Raw genomic sequence first — 17,848 nt, forward strand, 5'->3', positions numbered from 1 at the left:
CTCTGAAACCCATGGACTTGTACATGGCTGGGGGGATGTGGCTGCAGATCAAGTCGTCATTAGTGACCCAGAGGACTCCGGACCGAATGCCTCAGCAAAGCTACGCTGCATGGCCTCTCTGATCCTGCAAAGCCTGCGAAAGGATCCTCTGATTCGTGCTATCAAGGAGAGGGATCAGTACTGGCTGGCAACCCTCCTTGATCCACGCTACAAGGGTAATGTTGTGGAACTTATCCAGCCATCGCAGAGGGAGCAGAGGATGAAACATCTTTGGGAGGCCTTGTAGAAAGGTTTGTGCAATGCGTTTCCAGAGCCTGGGAGGTTACAAATTCCTGGTCCTGGACATTGTCTTGCTGAGGCTTTGGTCAATCACAGAAGGAGCGGTGGAGAAGGTGGCGGTCTGACAGATGCGTTCAGACAATTTTTTAGTCCACAGCCCCAAGGTCTGATCGGTTCCAGCAACCATCGCCAGCATCTGATTTACATGGTACAGGAATACCTAGGGGCAATATCAGACTTGGAGACCTTTCCAAACGAAAATCCTCTGAGTTACTGGGTCTTGATGGATCACTGGCCAGAGCTTGCACAGTATGCAATTGAGCTACTTGCCTGTCCTGCATCTTTTTCGGAATGCACATTCAATGCTGCTGGAGGCTTTGTAACTGATCACAGAGTATGCCTGTCCACCGACTCGGTTGATCAGCACACCTTCATAAAAATGAATCAGTCTTGGATCACCAGCTACCAAGCACCTGATGCTGATTTAACCAAATCATTTTTTTATGAATGTGAGATCCCTTCAAGACTGCCTATGCTGATGCTGAATGACTATCCTGTTATGCTGAGTGACTATCTTATTCCTCCTCCGTTCATGTTGATAGCTTGTAAGAACATTTTTGGCTCTGGGAACCACCACCAGTGGCTAAGGCCCAATTTTTCTGCCCCTGTTTAACAGGGGTGTGCAATTACAATTTTTGCTGTAATATTTTGGAGCAGGGCTCGTTCCTGTGGCCACCAAGAGTAACTGTGAGGGCTTACAGTGATGTGGCAACTCCTCCACCCCTCCAAAGGCCCAATTTTTCTGACCCTGTTCAACAGGGGCATGTAATTACAATTCTTGATATAATATTTCACAGCAAAGCCCATTCCAGTGCCCATTCCAGTAACTGTGAGGGCTTACAGTGTATCAGGGCACCTAAGGCCCACATTTCTGCAGAGTATATAGGGCAGGCCCCTACATTCAAACATCCGACTTGCAAACGGAGGGAGACAACAGGAAGTGAGAGGAAATCTACCTCTAGGAAGGCAAATTCTCTCCTGTAAGAGTTAATATGGGGAAAAAAGGTGCCTCCTCCACTGATGCTTTATCACCAATCCTTGCTTCCCTAAAAACCCCAAATTTTCAAAATCCAATTGTCATTGGGACAGAAAGTGAGGCGAAATCTTCTGAATATAGAAAAACAAACCCCCCTAGGGTATGGGACTTTTATAGTGATTGGCAACACCCAATATCAAAATTTCAATACAAAAAGTATTATTCCATTTATTAAATGCAAAAATTGATTACATATAAATTCACAAAAACTTCATCCTAATATAATACATAAAAATGTAGCTTGAAACCCGATGATCGTTTCAGGCATCAGCCCTTCTTCAGGGTATTTATAGACATACACAAGTACACTAATAATAAAAAAACACACATATATTATTAGTAAATAAGTTGATATATACATTGCCTAAGCATTCATTGACAACAGATCGAGTGGTGAAAGAGCAGCATAGGCAAGAGGGAAAAAAAAAAGGGACCATAATTACGTTAATACCAAAAATCAAATAGCTGTATCCAAAGCCCCGCATAACCACAGATACAGAACCATGAGTCTCAACGTATTCTGTAGGGAAACCCATATTTGCCCTAATCTCTGAAGTCGATAGGACTACCCAAAAGGGAGAAAGGATCCAATAGTGCTGCTGGCTAAAGGAGCAGAAGGACAGATGGCTGCGCTGGCTGCAAAAGAAAGAGCATCACAACTAGGGGCAAATGCTTTAAATATCTATCAAATAAGTCAACCAAAACATAAGCATATAGGTGAACAATCTACCTGTAACATATGGATATTCAGCTCAGCCATGCCACACATCCAAACATTGTGCTTATAGTCAGCCGGGAAACAGCTGATCTGAAATTAGGCACTGGCCGGTTTAAATAGCGAGAGCGAGCGCTCGCGCATGCGTAGAAGGCTAGAAAACAAAATTAAATCATCACAGGGTTCTTGCGGGGACACCAGGCTAGCCGACGCTCAAAAATAAGCACCGGAAAGGCTGCTGTCATGGCAACAATGCAAGCCATGAGTCACACAGCCAGCTGACGCTCAAAGAAGAGTGCTGGAGAGCCGCTGTCAAGGCAACCAATACACACAAAGCCCCGCACAGTAAATAAAGAGGATTGCAGATCCATCTGCGCTTGCTAGACAGTACACATAGGACAATAGCAATTACAACGCGCCGTGCATGTCAATAGCCGGACCTGGGAGCAACAGCCATCCATGGCAGGGACTGTTATAAACCTGGGAAACACGTGCCACTTTACAGGCCTACTATAGACACCCCCAGCTACAATATTTAAAGGGATATTTCACTTTTATTTTTTCATTTTAAGCATCATTAAAATCACTACTCCCGAAAAACGGCCGTTTTTAAAACTTTTTTTTGCATTGATGCATATCCCCTGGGGCAGGACCTGGGTCCCCAAACCTTTTTAAGACAATAACTTGCATATTAGCCTTTCAAATTCGCACTTTTGATTTCTCACGTTCGAGTCCCATAGACGTTAATGGTGTTCGAGAGTTCGCGCAAACTTTTTCTCTGTTCGCATGTTCTGATTGCCAACCCGAACTGTTCAGCTCATCCCTAATAAACAGGTTCTGCCCTGAGGGACATATATCAATGCAAAAAATGTTTTTAAAAAAATGTTTTTTTTTAAGAGGAGCAGCGATTGTAATTATGCTTAAAGTGAAACAATGCAAATTTAAGTGGTGCATCTGTACCGTGTAGAGAACCTGCTGCAGCAAAACTGACAAAAAAAAAAAAAACACATTTAATTTTCCCTGCAAGGTTTCTTTAGTTTATAAACCATGGCTAGTGGAGCCAGTCTGTATGATGAGGCCACAATTTAGTATGTGTGCTTCCCTTCTGAATGAAAAAAAAAATTGCCGTAAAAAAAATGGCCTGTGGGTCGGGGGGACCCACAGGCCAGTGGAACCCTTTTTTTTATTGCCGGCAATAAAAAAAATTGAAAAAAAATTTAAAAAAATTGTCACAGGGTACCCCAAAAATCCATACCAGATCCTTATACGAGCATGCATCCTGGAAGGCCAGGAAAGGGTGAGTACCCTTACCTACTGAACCATACCAGGCCACACTCCCTCAACATGGGGGGGTGCTTTGGGGCACGGGGGCTCATTCACCCCAAAAAGTGTCAAAAAGAAATACAAACACAGTTTTTGACAACTAGTTTATTAAAAATAAAAAAAAAGTGCCCAATGTAAATCCATCGTCAATCATAACACCTGCCCCACCACCAGACCTGAAAAAAAAACAAAGAAAAAAGCTGTACCTGCGATGAAGAATGCTCCCCCATGACGAAGACTACTGCCACCTGCCTGCTTTGCTGCCAGACAGTTCTTAAGTAGCTTATGGACGGGGCCACCCGGCAACACACAAAGTGCATTGCTCCCCTTGTGACATCACAGACCCAGCATGCATGATCGGTGATGTCACATGGGGTGGTTCATCCAGGTGACGTGTCACCATGTGGCTCCATCCCTTACCTATTTAAGAACTGTCAGAGGGCAGAGCAGGCAGTCGGTGTGGAGGCTTCTTCCTTGGCAGAGCTTTTTTCTTTTTTTTTGATGATGATTGACAATGGATCTAAATGGGGGGACATTTTTTTATTTTCAATAATGGAATTGTGTGTTTATTTCTTTTTGACATTTTGGGGTGAATAAGTAGGAGATACAATGTACCCCTACTCATTCACATGGGGGGGTGGGATCTGGGTCCCCCTTGTTAAAAGAGGTTTAAAAAAAAAATGCTTCCAGATTCCAATAATTCTCCTGCCCGCAGACCCCCACAACCACTGCCCAGGACTGTGGGGAAAAGGCTCTTGTCCTCATTAACATAGGGACAAGGTGCTTTGGGGCAGAAAACGCCATTTTTTGTTCCCATTTTTGTATTGCCAGCAATGTTTTTTAATCTGTTGTTAAGCACGTGGCAGCTGGCTTCCCTGTGTATGCCTTAACAGCCAGCTATTCACAGTGTTCTGTGCCCTGATTGGGCAAAGCCTTTCTTCAGCCAATTGGGGCCCTAGAGTGCATTGTGGGGTGCACAGTGGGCAAACATCCCGCAAAGTGCCCCACAAATTCGGGTGTTTAGCAAACGCCCGAATGGGCACTGTTTGGGGCCGAATCTATGCTCGGCCCGAACTGTTCACCCATCTCTATTTAAAACATGAGCGTTTAGTTAATCAGCACAAGTACTTTTAGAAATTGATCAAAGACTCTTCTTTCACTGGACAAAGTAAAGGACCTCAACTAGCTATCTCAATAATTTGTATACTCGTTTTTAGGTAATGGAGGAAGCCATAAAACAAATTTGTGCTAGTGACATGGTATTCTATATAGTCTTCAATAATGGTATTGCTGTACTGCTAGAACTGTGTACCAGTCTGTGATATAAATTGTTTTTGGGTGATCAGCACCTTGAAAAAGTATCTAAACACAAAAGCAAAAATGTAAAGTATTGCAGCTTACAAATACTTTATTATGTTGGCTACGTTCCTTATCTTTTTTTGAGACTTTTCCCCTGAATTTTTACCTGGTATATCTGTGAATAACACACTTCCTACCCATGGGTCCCCCTCCTTCAGTACTTCACTGTATCTATGGGGTCATGGTTACCACTCAGGCTAAACTTTAAACATGACCGCCTTTGTTAAAGTGGTTGTAAAGGCTCAAGGTATGTTTACCTTCATACAATCTATGCATGAATGTAAAAAAAAAACAAAAAAAACACCTACTGTGTGCAGCAACAGTCCCAATTGGTTTTGCACAGAGCAGGTAAGAATGACATACTGTATTTGTTATTTCAAAAAAATATGGCTTTACAATCACTTTGATCGCCATTATATGGGGAGTTGATGGGATTAGCAGTTTACAGAAATAAGATATATTGTTTTATGCTTCCAGGTCAGCTCACGGGAGAAGACAAGAAAGACACTGCATTTCTGGCAGCGCCTGCTAAAACTACTCTGTGTATGAAAATAGACAACAAATGCAGCCACCACATCTAGGGAATGGTAAGCTGTAATATAGTACATTTGTGTTCTTTGATTTAGTTGTCATTTAAGTCACAGAAAGATGTATGCATATGCACCAGTTTACATAAAAACTCCTAAGATATATTTCAGCAGAATGTTCAACAGTTTGCGTGGTGCTTTACGGGAGGGCAGACAGTACAGTTACAATACAATACTGGAGGAATCAGAGCCCTGTTCATTAGAGCTTTACAATCTAGGAAGGAGGGTCGAGTGATACAAAAGATAATACCTGTGGTGGATGATCTGATGGAGAAAATGAAAGTACAGTTGTTAGGTGAAGACAGAATAGGCTTCTCTAAAGAGAAGGGGTTTCAGGGATCATCTAAAAGCAAGCAGAGTAGGAGATAGACAGATTGAGTTCCATAGGATAGGAGAGACTCAGGAGAAGTCCTAGAGGCAAGCATGGGAGGAGGTGTTGAGGTAACTAGAGAGCAGGAGGTCTTGGGAGGATTGAAGGGAACGAGTAGATTGATATTTTGAGACTAGGTTAGAGATGTAGCTGGGGACCAAGTTGTGGATAGCTTTGCAAGTTGTTGATAGAATTTTGAATTTAATTTATTGGGTGAGTGGAAGCCAGCAGAGGGATTGGCAGTGAGGGGTAGCAGACATTGAACGGTTGGTAAGGTGGTTAAGTCTGGCAGCAACACCTATGATGGACTGATGGGGAGATAGCCTATTTAAAGCTAATCCTGTGAGGAGGGAGTTGCAACAGTTGAGGCGGGAGATGACCAGGGAGTGCACTAGGAGCTTTGTGGTGTCATTGTTCAGGAAGGGGCCTATTTTGGAGATGTTGCGGAGGCAAGATTTGGGCAGTGTTTGGACGCGGGCTGGAAGAATAGTTCAGAGTCCAGGGTCACACCTAGAACCTTGGCATACGAAGACGGGCTGATAGTATTGCTATCAATCATGACAGAGAAATCAGAGAAAGAGGCTTGTGAGGGAGGAAATATTATGAGCTCAGTTTTGGATAGGTCGAGTTTGAGGAAGTGGTGTGACATCCAAGCTGATATGTCTGTTAGTAAATTATTATTAATATAATGTATTATTGTTGCTTCACTTTTCTTGGTACAGCTATGCCAGCACATTGAGCAACATTACTGGAGCTGAGCAAATTGATCTGTTTATACTGAGATCTGAACTGGCTTGATAGCAAGTATTCATGATAAGTGAATCCTCCAGATTGTGAAGATCTGCTTGCTTCCAGCCACTGCATATGTTGCACTAAGGTTCTTACCGTATATACTCGAGTATAAGCCGAGATTTTCAGCCTCTTTTTTGAGGCTGAAAGTGCCCCCTCGGCTTATACTCGAGTCACCGCTGTCTGACTGCTCGATCAGCGTGTCGAGCAGACAGACGGCGGACATTAAAATTCAAAAGCCGCGCCTCCTTCTCCGCCTCCGCCTGTGATAGGCGGAACACTGAATTTCCCAGCAGTCAGTGTTCCGCCTATCACGGACATCCGTTCATTCTCATACTACGGACGAGTATGAGAGGATGTCCGTGATAGGCGGAACACAGGCTGCTGGGAAATTGAGTGTTCCGCCTATCACAGGCGGAGGACGGAGGCGCGGCTTTTGAATTGTAGAATGGCCGCCGAGAAGAGCGGCGATCCATCGGCACGACACGGGACGGAGGAGGCACGGGACGGAGGAGGCACGGGACAGAGGAGGCACGGGACAGAGGAGGCACGGGACAGAGGAGGCACGGGACAGAGGAGGCACGGGACAGAGGAGGCACGGGACAGAGGAGGCACGGGACAGAGGAGGCACGGGACAGAGGAGGCTCGGGACGACGGCGGCTCGGGACGGAGGCTTGGGACACAGGTAGGCTGGACACACACACAAGGCTGCACGGACACACACACACACACACACACACACACACACACACACACACACACACACACACACACAGGGATGGATGGATCGATGGATGGATACACACACACACACACACACACACACACAGGGATGGATGGATGGATGAATACACACACACACACACACACACACACACACAGGGATGGATGGATGGATGGATACACACACAGGGATGGATGGACGGACACACACACAGGGATGGATGGATGGATGGATGGATGGACACACACACAGGGATGGATGGACGGACACACACACAGGGATGGACGGACACACAGGGATGGACAGCCATGTCTCACCCTCGGCTTATACACGAGTCAATAAGTTTTCCAGTTTTTTGGGGGTAAATTGGGGGCCTCGGCTTATATTCGGGTCGGCCTATACTCGAGTATATACGGTACATGAATCCTTCCACATCTTAACTGCTCTACCTTTAAAGAACCCATTTCATCAATAAGCTTAAACCTCCTTTTTTCTAACCTCAAATTATGGCCTTGTGTCCTCTTCAGGGACTTTAGAGTAAATACTGTAGTTTATTACAGTTATAGATGACCTTTGATATATTTTAAACATTGTAATCATATCCCTCTTAAACACATCTTCTGCAGACTGAATAACTAATCTATGTATTCAGACCTCATTCGTTGAAGTCCCCCATCTCCCTTATTAATTGTGATGTTCATTGCTGAACTCTTTCTAATTCAGCAGGGTAATTTCTGAGGATTAGTGCCCAAACTTGCATATTCAAGTTGAGGCTGAACCATTATTTTTTAAAGAGGTAGAATCTGTGAATTATCTCTGGAATGTATGCCCTTTTTAATGCATGGCAGTATTTTTCTAGTTTTGTTAGCTGTGGCTAGGCATAGCGGGTTACTTTCTTTCACTGCTTCTACTAGAGAAGCCCCTCCTAATGTGTAGTTTGCTTGTGTATTTTGGGTACCCAAGTGCACAACTTTACATGTCTTAATTCTGAACCTCATCAGGTTTACTTACCTCTCCCACCCTCATAACCATGAGAAGGGTTTTTTTTTACAACATGAGGGTCCAGTGTGGGAAATGAAGAAACAGTAATATTTATTTTAGATTTTTTACAAACTCAATTTGAGTCAAAAGGTGAATAATACGTATAGGGAAATTAATAATATATACTGAAAATAATTTCACATTCACACACTTTCTTTTAAGGGCAACATTATTCTAAGGGTTATTTTTTGAAAAGGGGACATATTTTTAGGTAGCTTTTCTCTTGCTGGTTGGCATTCATATGCCATATGCCTGGTAGTTAATAGGGAGTTGTTTTTCTTTTTTTTTTATTATTAGCAAGGTACTACTACTTTGATACCCTAAAAATTGTATTAATTTATCTGGAAATGCAGGGGGAATGAGAGCTACATAATCAACTATCAGTCTCTCAAAAAATAACAGTAATACAACTCAGGCATAAACCTTTGCAAGGCTTGAACTGAGTGAAACAAATTTTAAACTACTTGCACAATGGTACAGTACTGCTTTCAAACTCCACACCATCCTCCCCACAATAACAGTGAACTGTTGACGAGAATGCAGCACTCTGATTATATTTGTTCACCTCTAGTGACAATGATACACAAACATTCTGATCTTTGATTTGATACTTCAATAAACAAATCAGCAGAAGTCATGTCCCACTGGATGCCTTGCAATAACTGTTTTAACATTATTTAACTTTATACCGACTGCAATATGTATATATACTCTGTGGTTTGCAAATGGTTCACAGGGATTATGGTTGAAAATATCAGCCTTAACTCCAGTATAGTCTTTTCAACAGGCAGCCGAGTTTATAATGAAACCAGTCCGAGCGACTCATAACTCACTGGAATGGTTTCTGAAGCAGCAGGAGGGGATGTCTCGTCTCCCCAGCCCCCCCCCCCGTGCTCGCTGGTGTTCTTGGGCTTACCCTTTCCTCCCATTCACCCAAGAAATGATCCGACGGTGCGACTGGCTGCTCCCATAGGTGATCAAAGAGTTAACCCTCTTTGATCAGCTCTATGGCCTTGGAGGACTGGAGCGACATCATGACCTCACTTCCTGTCCAGGCATGAAGAAAAAAGAAAAATATTTATATTATATATATTATATACAGCTGCAAGTCTTTTTGCGTATATCTCCACCAGCTTTGAACATCTAGAGAGTGACTTTTTGCCCATACATCTTTGCAAAATGGCTTAAGCTCTGTCAGATTGGAAGGAGAGTGTCTGAACTGCAATTTTTATATAATTTATTAAAGTGATTGTAAATCGGGTCATTTATTTGGTCCGACCATTCACCAGTATTCTTAACAATAGTACCCCCTCAGACTCAGGGTACTAATTGGTCGTGGCGTTTGAATGATACACTTATGCAAGATCAAATCTGTCATAAAGCAATTACAGAGGCGATTGATAATTTTATCTCCGACCATGAACAGGATGAAACTGCCTTACCCTTGAAATGGGAGGCCTTAAAGGCAGTAATACGAGGGGTGTTCATTCAACATGGTTCTCGTCTTAAAAAAGAAAAATCAAAAATTATCGAAAATACGTTATTGAAGCTCCATTCTTTGGAAACTCGACATAAAACCCACTGTTCTCCAGATATATCAGCCAATATTTTCTCTACAAGGATATCTTTATTACAGTTATTCAAATCATCTCAGAGCTCATACCAACAAAGACGTGCAGTGGGAAGATATAGATCTGAGAATAAGTGTGGGAAAATGTTAGCTGATATGTTACATCCACGTCAACCACAGACTTTTATACCAAGTATAAAAAAATCATCAGGGGAATTGACATCTGACCCACGTGAGCTTCAACAAACTTTTAGGGAATACTTCTCAGCCCTCTATAATTTGACCCCATCATCATTAGGGGAGGATGAGGGAATTGGAGACAATATTATGGGGGAATATGTAAGGGAAAACGCTATTCCGACAATAGATAGTGCTACTGGGGAATCTTTGGATTCTCCATTTTCACTTGAAGAGCTACTAGAAGTAATTGCCAATACTCCAACAAATAAGAGTCCAGGCCCTGACGGGTTTACATCAAAATTCTATAAGACGTTTAAAGAACATATAGCTCCGTTTATGCTTCAAGTGTTTAACTCTATCTCCTTCACGAACCAATTTTCAACACAGACTCTGGAATCTCATATAACTTTGATTCCCAAACCAGAAAAGGATTTGACACTTTGTTCTAGTTTTCGACCCATATCATTGATTGGGATAGATTTAAAGATATATGCTAAACTGATTGCACTCCGTCTTCAACCATTGCTTCCAAGCTTAATACATACAGATCAGGTAGGATTTATTCAAAGTAGAGAAGCACGCGATAACACGATTAAAACTTTTTTGTTGATGAACTATGCACAAAGGGCTAAAATTCCAGTATGCCTTCTCTCAGTTGATGCAGAAAAGGCATTTGATTGGGTGGGATGGCCCTTCCTTAAACATTCTTTAATGCAAATAGGACTGGGGTCAAATATATTCCATAAGATCATGGCATTATATACTAAACCGGTAGCTAGAATAAAAATTAATGGTTCATTGACAACAAGTTTTAATATACAAAATGGTACCCGTCAGGGATGCCCGTTATCCCCTTTACTCTGTTATAGTAATGGAATATTTAGCTACGGCTATTAGACAGAACTCTTCCATTTCTGGTGTTCGGATAGAACAGAGGGAAATAAAAATGGCTCTGTTTGCCGATGATCTATTACTTTATATCACTAATCCACACATTGCAATTCCCTCTGTTTTGTCTGAATTCCAGCGGTTTGGGAAACTGAGTAATTTTAAAGTAAATATATCAAAATCAGAAATCCTTAATGTGTCGCTCGTACCCGAACAGGTTACAATGTTGAGAGCTAATTTTAAGTTTAGGATTTGTTCTACAGCTGTAAAATATTTAGGTGTTAAAATCACCCCGGATTCAAATCATTTATACTCAATGAACTATGTTCCTCTCCTGCAACGTACCCTACAAGATCTAAAAAAATATGATGTTAAGCAATATTCATGGTTTGGGAGAATTAATATATTAAAAATGGATATAATACCGCGGTTTTTGTATTTTTTTCAAACTATCCCAATTGATGCCCCCAGATCTTTTTTTTCCACTTTACAATCGGCTTTTACAAAATTTATTTGGGGACATAAAAAACCAAGATTACAAAAGAAATTATTATCATTACCAAAAACGAAAGGAGGTGTGGGTGCACCTGATCTATACTACTACTATGTTTCGGCTGTTCTGACTAGACTGGTGGACTGGTTTTATTGTCTGGAAACCAAACAATGGGTAAAAATAGAACAAGGGTTGAATCAACTGGATTTAAAGGCATTGCCATGGTTAGACTTGTCTGGTAGCAATTTAAATCGTGAGTTGTTAGAATCTATGCCTTCCCTCACATCTCATGTGTTGAATGTATGGGGCAAAACAGTTATAAAATTGGAACTTTCTTCTTATGTAGGACCTATGACATCTCTATTTGGCAACCCTTTATTTCCACCGGCATTAAATAGGACAAGTTTTCTTATATGGAATAGGGAATCCCATTATAGACTGAGTAATATTTTATGTCAGGGGACAATTCCGTCTTTATTAAATTTATTCCCTACTCAGCGACCATCACCTATGCAAATGTTGGAGTTTTGGCAGTTGCGGTCATTCTGGTGTACAATTCGATCAAGTAAATCTCTGGATAGAGATTTAACACAACTTGAAACTATCCTGACACAAGATCAAAAACCAAATCATGTTATATCAGTACTGTATAAGATGTTTATTATTAAAAATCACCCGGAGCCCCCAGAATACATAAGTAAATGGGTTAATGAGATCAACGCTCAAATTGAGGTTGGGGAATGGGAGAAGGCATTTAATTTTTCTCACTGTTTATCACCGTCGATTAAAGCACAAGAGACGAATTACAAACTGCTCTCAAGATGGTACTGGAGCCCAGTGACACTTCACCGTATATACCGAGAAAAATCGGATATATGTTGGCGGTGCCATAGAGACAAGGGCACATTGCTCCACATCTGGTGGGAATGCCCCCTAATTTTTAGATTTTGGGAAAAGCTTATGCAATTATATACAACAGTCACTGGGGAGGCAATCCCGAATACACCACAAATCACCCTCCTCTCTATGTTACCAAGAACATATAAAAATGTTAAAAAGAATCTACTAGGATACTGGTTGACGGCGGCAAGAACTGTGATACCGCGGCACTGGCGATCAACCCAGTCGCCTACGATAAATGAATGGGCTCTAGAAATGGATAATATAGAGAGAATGGAGATACTCTTAGCACAAGAATTAGATACATATGAAAGGTGCCTCTTGGTTTGGACTCCATGGAGACAACATAGGAAATTGGTAAAAGATTAAGGAACTAGGAGAAGGGAGGGGGGAAGGAGGGATCTGTAGAGGAGAGAGAATCGGGGGAGGGGGGATAGGTTAGATATACAGTATCCCCCTTTCCTCATCTCTGTGTGTGTGTTTTTTTTTTCTTCTGGGGAGGGATGGGGAGGGAGGGTAGAGGAAATAAAATAATAAATGTGATTATTATGCATGTAAGTAAATACATATGTTTGAATATTGTTTAACTGTGTGTAATGCTTTATAATAATTGAAAATAAAAATAGAATTGGAATAAAGTGATTGTAAAGTCAGGTTTTCTAAATAACAAACATGTTATCCAGTGCCTTGAAATAGTATTTATACCACTTGACATTTTTAACATTTTTCATGCTACAACCAAAAACGTAAATGTATATGTTATTGGGATTTTCAATTTTTTTCACAAATAAACATGTGAAAAGTGCATTTGTCTTCAGCCCCCCTGTGTCAATACTTTGTAGAACCATCTTTGGCTGCAAATACATATGCAAGTCTTTTTGCGTATATCTCTCCCAGCTTTGAACATCTAGAGAGTGATATTTTTGCCCATACTTCTTTGCAAAATAGCTTAAGCTCTATCAGATTGGAAGGAGAGTATCTGTGAACAGCAATTTGCAAGTCTTGCCACAGATTCTCAATTGGATTTAGGTCTGTACTTTGACTGGGCCATGCTAATACACGAATATACTGTGATCTAAACTATTCCATTGTAGCTCTGGCTGTATGCTTGGGGTCGTTGTCCTGCTGGAAGGTGAATATCTGCCCCAGTCTCAAGTCTTTTGCAGACTCTAAGACCTTGTACACACGGTCGGAGATTCTGTCGGAATGTGTCCGATCGGAGCGTTTTGTCGGATATTCCAACTGTGTGTGGTATGCATCGGACTGTTTCCGTCGAAATATCCGTCGGACCAAATTTTCCAACTTGCTGGAAATATTTTCCGACAAACTGCTCTGATCGGACATACTCTGATCATGTGTAGAGAATTCCAATCGGACAAAGTGCCACGCATGCTCAGATCCAATTCCTACATCAAAGCTATTGGCTATTAGCCTGAACGTAGTCCCATCGTAACGAAATTACGTCATCACGTTCTGAAAGATCGGATTTTCCGGCAACTTTGTCCGACCGTGTGTATGCAACAGTTTCGGACAAGATCCGTCAGACAAAATCTGACCGTGTGTACAAGGGCTAACAGATTTTCTTCTAAGATTGCCCTGCATTTGGCTCCATCTATCTTCCAAGCAACTCTGACCAGCTTCCCTGTCCCAGCTGAAGAAAAGCATCCCCACAAGATGATGCTGCCACCACCATGTTTCATGGTGGGGATACTGTGTTCAGGGTGATGTACAGTGTTAGTTTTCCAAGACACAGCGTTTTGCTTTTAGACCAAATGTTCAATTTTGGTCTCATCTAACCAGAGCACCTTCTTCCACATGTTTGCTGTGTGCCCCACATGGCTTCTTGCAAACTGCAAACAGGACTTATGTCTTTTTTTCAACACTGGCTTTCTTCTTGCCACTCTTCTATAAAGACCAGATGTGTGGCATACACGACTAATAGTTGTCCTGTGGACAGACTCTCCCATCTGAGCTGTGGATCTCTGCAGCTCCTCCACAGTTACCATGGGCCTCTTGGCTGCTTCCCTGATACTCTCCTTGCCCTGCCTGTCAATTTAGGTGGATGTCTTGGTAGGTTTGCAGTTGTGCCATACTGTTTCCGTTTTGGATGATGGTTTGAACAGTGCTCCGTGACATGTTCAAATCTTGGGATTTTTTTTATAACCTAATCCTGCTTTAAACGTCATCCCTGACTTGTCTAGTGTGTTCCTTGGCCTTCATGATGCTGTTTTTTCACTAATGTTCTCTAACAAACCTCTGAGGGCTTCACAGAAAAGCTGTTTTTATAGATTAAAATTACACACAGGTGGACTCTATTAATTAGGTGGCTTCTAAAGGCAATTGGTTTCACTAGATTTTTGTTAGGGTTATCAGAGTAAAGGGGGCTGAATACAAATGCACGCCACACTTTTCAGATATTTATTTAAAAAAAAAAATCAGAACCATTTATAATTTTCCTTCCACAATTATGTACCACTCTGTGTTGGTCATATAAAATCCCATTAGAATGCATTTAACTTTTTGAGTGTAACATGATGAAATGTGGAAAATCTCAAGGGGTGTGAATACTTTTTCAAGGCACTGTACTTACCTGCTATGTGTAGTAGTTTTGCACAGAGTGGCCCAGATCCTTCTCTTCTCGGGTCCCTCTTCAGTGCTCCTGCCTCCTGTGGAGTGCTCACGCAGCAAGCAATTTATTCTGGGGGCACCCGAGCCGAGTCGCAGCTTCCTGTGTCCAGACATCGAGCCGTGACCCGGCCCGTCCCCTCTCTCTCCTGATTGGCTGTGGGAGCATGTCCAGGGGTCGGGCGGACTCGATGTCCACCGGTGACCCTCAATCGCCTATTACAGAGGCAGAATGGGGAACTGCATTTGTAAACAAGGCGATTTCCTGTTCTGACAGGTGACATGACAGGGATCCACTGTTCCTAGTGATCGGGAACAGTGATCTCTGTGATGTCCCTGGCAGCCCATTCCTCCTACAATTAGAACATACCTAGGGAGCACATTTAACCCCTTGATTGTCCTCTAGTGTTAACCCCCTCCTTGCCAGTGACAAGTGGCTATTTATAGCACTGATCTCTGTTTAAAATGTCAAAGGTGTCCAATCTGTTCGCCGCAATGTTGCAGTCCTACTAAAAAATCATAGATCCCTGCCATTACTAGTAAAAAATAAAAATGCCATAAATATATCCTCTATGTGGTAGACGCTATAACTTTTGCGCAAACCAATCAATATATGCCCATTGCGATTTTGTTTTACCAAAAACATGAAGAATATATATTGGCCTAAACTGATAAATACATTTGTTTTTTTTATATATATATTTTTTGGATATGTATTATAGCAAAAAGTAAAAAATGAAAATATTTGCAGTGCCGTATCGCAAAAAAGGCCCGGTCATTAAGGGGGCAAATCCTTCTGGGGCTGAAGTGGTTAAAGTGAAAGACCAAAAAATATTAAATTTTTTTGATCTTTTGTTTTTAAAAGGTAAAAAAGAGATTTGGTGTCTTTTTGACCCCAGATATCTCCATAAAGAGGATCTGTCATCCTCATTTCTGTTACAAGGGATATTTACATTCCATGTAATAGAAATAAAAGTGATAAAAACATACAAAAAAACTTTTTTTTATTACCTTGTAATAGGAATAAAAGTGATCAATTTTTTTTTAAAGGGACAATGTAAAAATAAAAATTAAAATATATATATATTTTTTTAAAGCGCCCCATCCCTCCGTGCAGAAGCGAACGCATATGTAAGTCATGCCCACATATATAAACATGTTCAAACCACTCATCAACTCAGAGTTCAAAAACTGTAACCTGTAGAAATTTTTAAACGTCACCTATGGAGAATTTTAAGTGTCAAAGTTTGTCACCATTCCACGAGCAGGCACAATTTTGATGCAAGATATGTTGGGTATCAGTTTACTCGGCGTAACATTATCTTTCACAATAAAGAAAAAAAAAAAAAAATTCGGGCTAACTTTACTGTTTGATTATTTTTTAATTCAAAAAAAGTGTATCTTTTCCAAAAAAATGGTGTTTGTAAGACCGCTGCGCAAATACGGTGTGACAAAGTATTGCAAATACAATTTTTATTTTATGAAATTTTATTCTCTAAGGTGTCTGAAAAAGTATATATACTATTTGGGGGTTCTACATAATTTTCTAGCAAAGTAAACATATTTTAACTTGTAAACAAGTGTAAAAATTAGGCCTGGTTCTTAAGTGGTTAAAGGTAAAGAAGATATTTGGTGTGTTTAAATAAATTAAAGTGCCCTCATCCCTCTGTGCTCGCATGCAGAAGCAAACACATAAGTTGTGCATGCCTATGTAAATGGAATTTGAACCATATGTGAAGTATCACTGCGAACATTAGAGAAATAATTCTAGTACTAGACCTCCTCTGTAACTGTAAATAGGTAACCTGTAAAGGCATTTAAAAAGTGTCACCTATGGAGATTTATAAGTACTGTAGCTTGTCACTATTATTCCACGAGTTTGCACAATTTTAAAGTGTGATATGCTAGATATCTATTTACTTAGTCATCTTTCACATTATACAAAAAAATTGGTAACTATTGTGTGTTTTTTTAAAATTCATTAAAGTGTATTTTTTCCCAGAAAAAATTGTGTTTGCAAAACCGCCGTCCAAATACTGTGTAAAATAAAAAATTGTAATGATTGCCATTTTACACCCTAGGTTCTCTGCTAGAAAAAATGTATAATGTTTGGGGGTTATAAGTAATTTTCTAGCAAAAAATACTGATTTAAACTTGTAAACAGAAAGTGCCAAGAAAAAGCTTGGCTGGCAAGTGGTTAAGAGAGGAACAAATCCCATAAAGTATTATTCCAAAATAATAGAAGTCCCCCATACCAACCTCTATTAAGGAATGGTTTGTATAGATTAATCAGATATGATAAATGAAAGAATTATCCCATAACCATAAAGTTTACCTTACATGGGCCCTATGGTTACACTTTAAACCAACTGCTACCTAGGTATCCCACATGTCTGTGCTAAAATAGAACCCTAAGCTCACCAAAGAATTTATAATTCACCCCCCCCCCCCCACACCCACACCTTCCATACCTTATGTTCATAATAATAGTTTTGTGCAGCTCAAAGACTTACTATGACTTGCATATAAAGATTTGCTAATGGATTAAATATTTAACCAACCTATTTGGTTTAAATATCAAACCAACATACCTGTAAGTCGGTCTGTGCAAGTGGTACTGCAGCTCCCGATTGTGGTGAAGAGAGGCAGAATGGGGATCTGCCTGAGTAAACAGGGAGAGCGAGATCAGGAACAGTGATTTCTCTCCACTCCCAGTCAGTCTGTCCCCCTGACAGTTAGAAACGCCTCCCTAGGGAACATTTAACCCCCTTGATTGCCCCCTAGTGTTAACCCCTTCCCTGGCAGTGCCATTTATACAGTGATAAGTGCATTTTTATAGTAATGATCACTATATTGGTGCCACTGGTCACCAAAAAGTGTCACTTATGCCGCGTACACACGATCAAACA

General features: G+C 41.1%; 1 protein-coding gene across 6 annotated transcripts in view; it reads left to right on the forward strand.

The window, feature by feature from the left end:
• The window catches only part of SGCZ (sarcoglycan zeta), a 1,585,391-nt gene that overhangs the window by 297,093 nt on the left and 1,270,450 nt on the right, over positions 1-17,848 (forward strand). For all 6 annotated transcript variants that reach the window (XM_077477426.1, XM_077477423.1, XM_077477424.1 and 3 more), the window contains one exon: positions 5,250-5,359. The gene's annotated coding sequence lies outside the window, so the exon portion shown is untranslated. The remainder of the gene's footprint in view (positions 1-5,249; positions 5,360-17,848) is intronic.

Source organism: Lithobates pipiens, unplaced genomic scaffold (assembly GCF_037356315.1).
Source record: "Lithobates pipiens isolate NorthernLeopardFrog02 unplaced genomic scaffold, aLitPip1_a1.2 Scaffold_13, whole genome shotgun sequence".
NCBI lineage: Eukaryota > Metazoa > Chordata > Amphibia > Anura > Ranidae > Lithobates > Lithobates pipiens.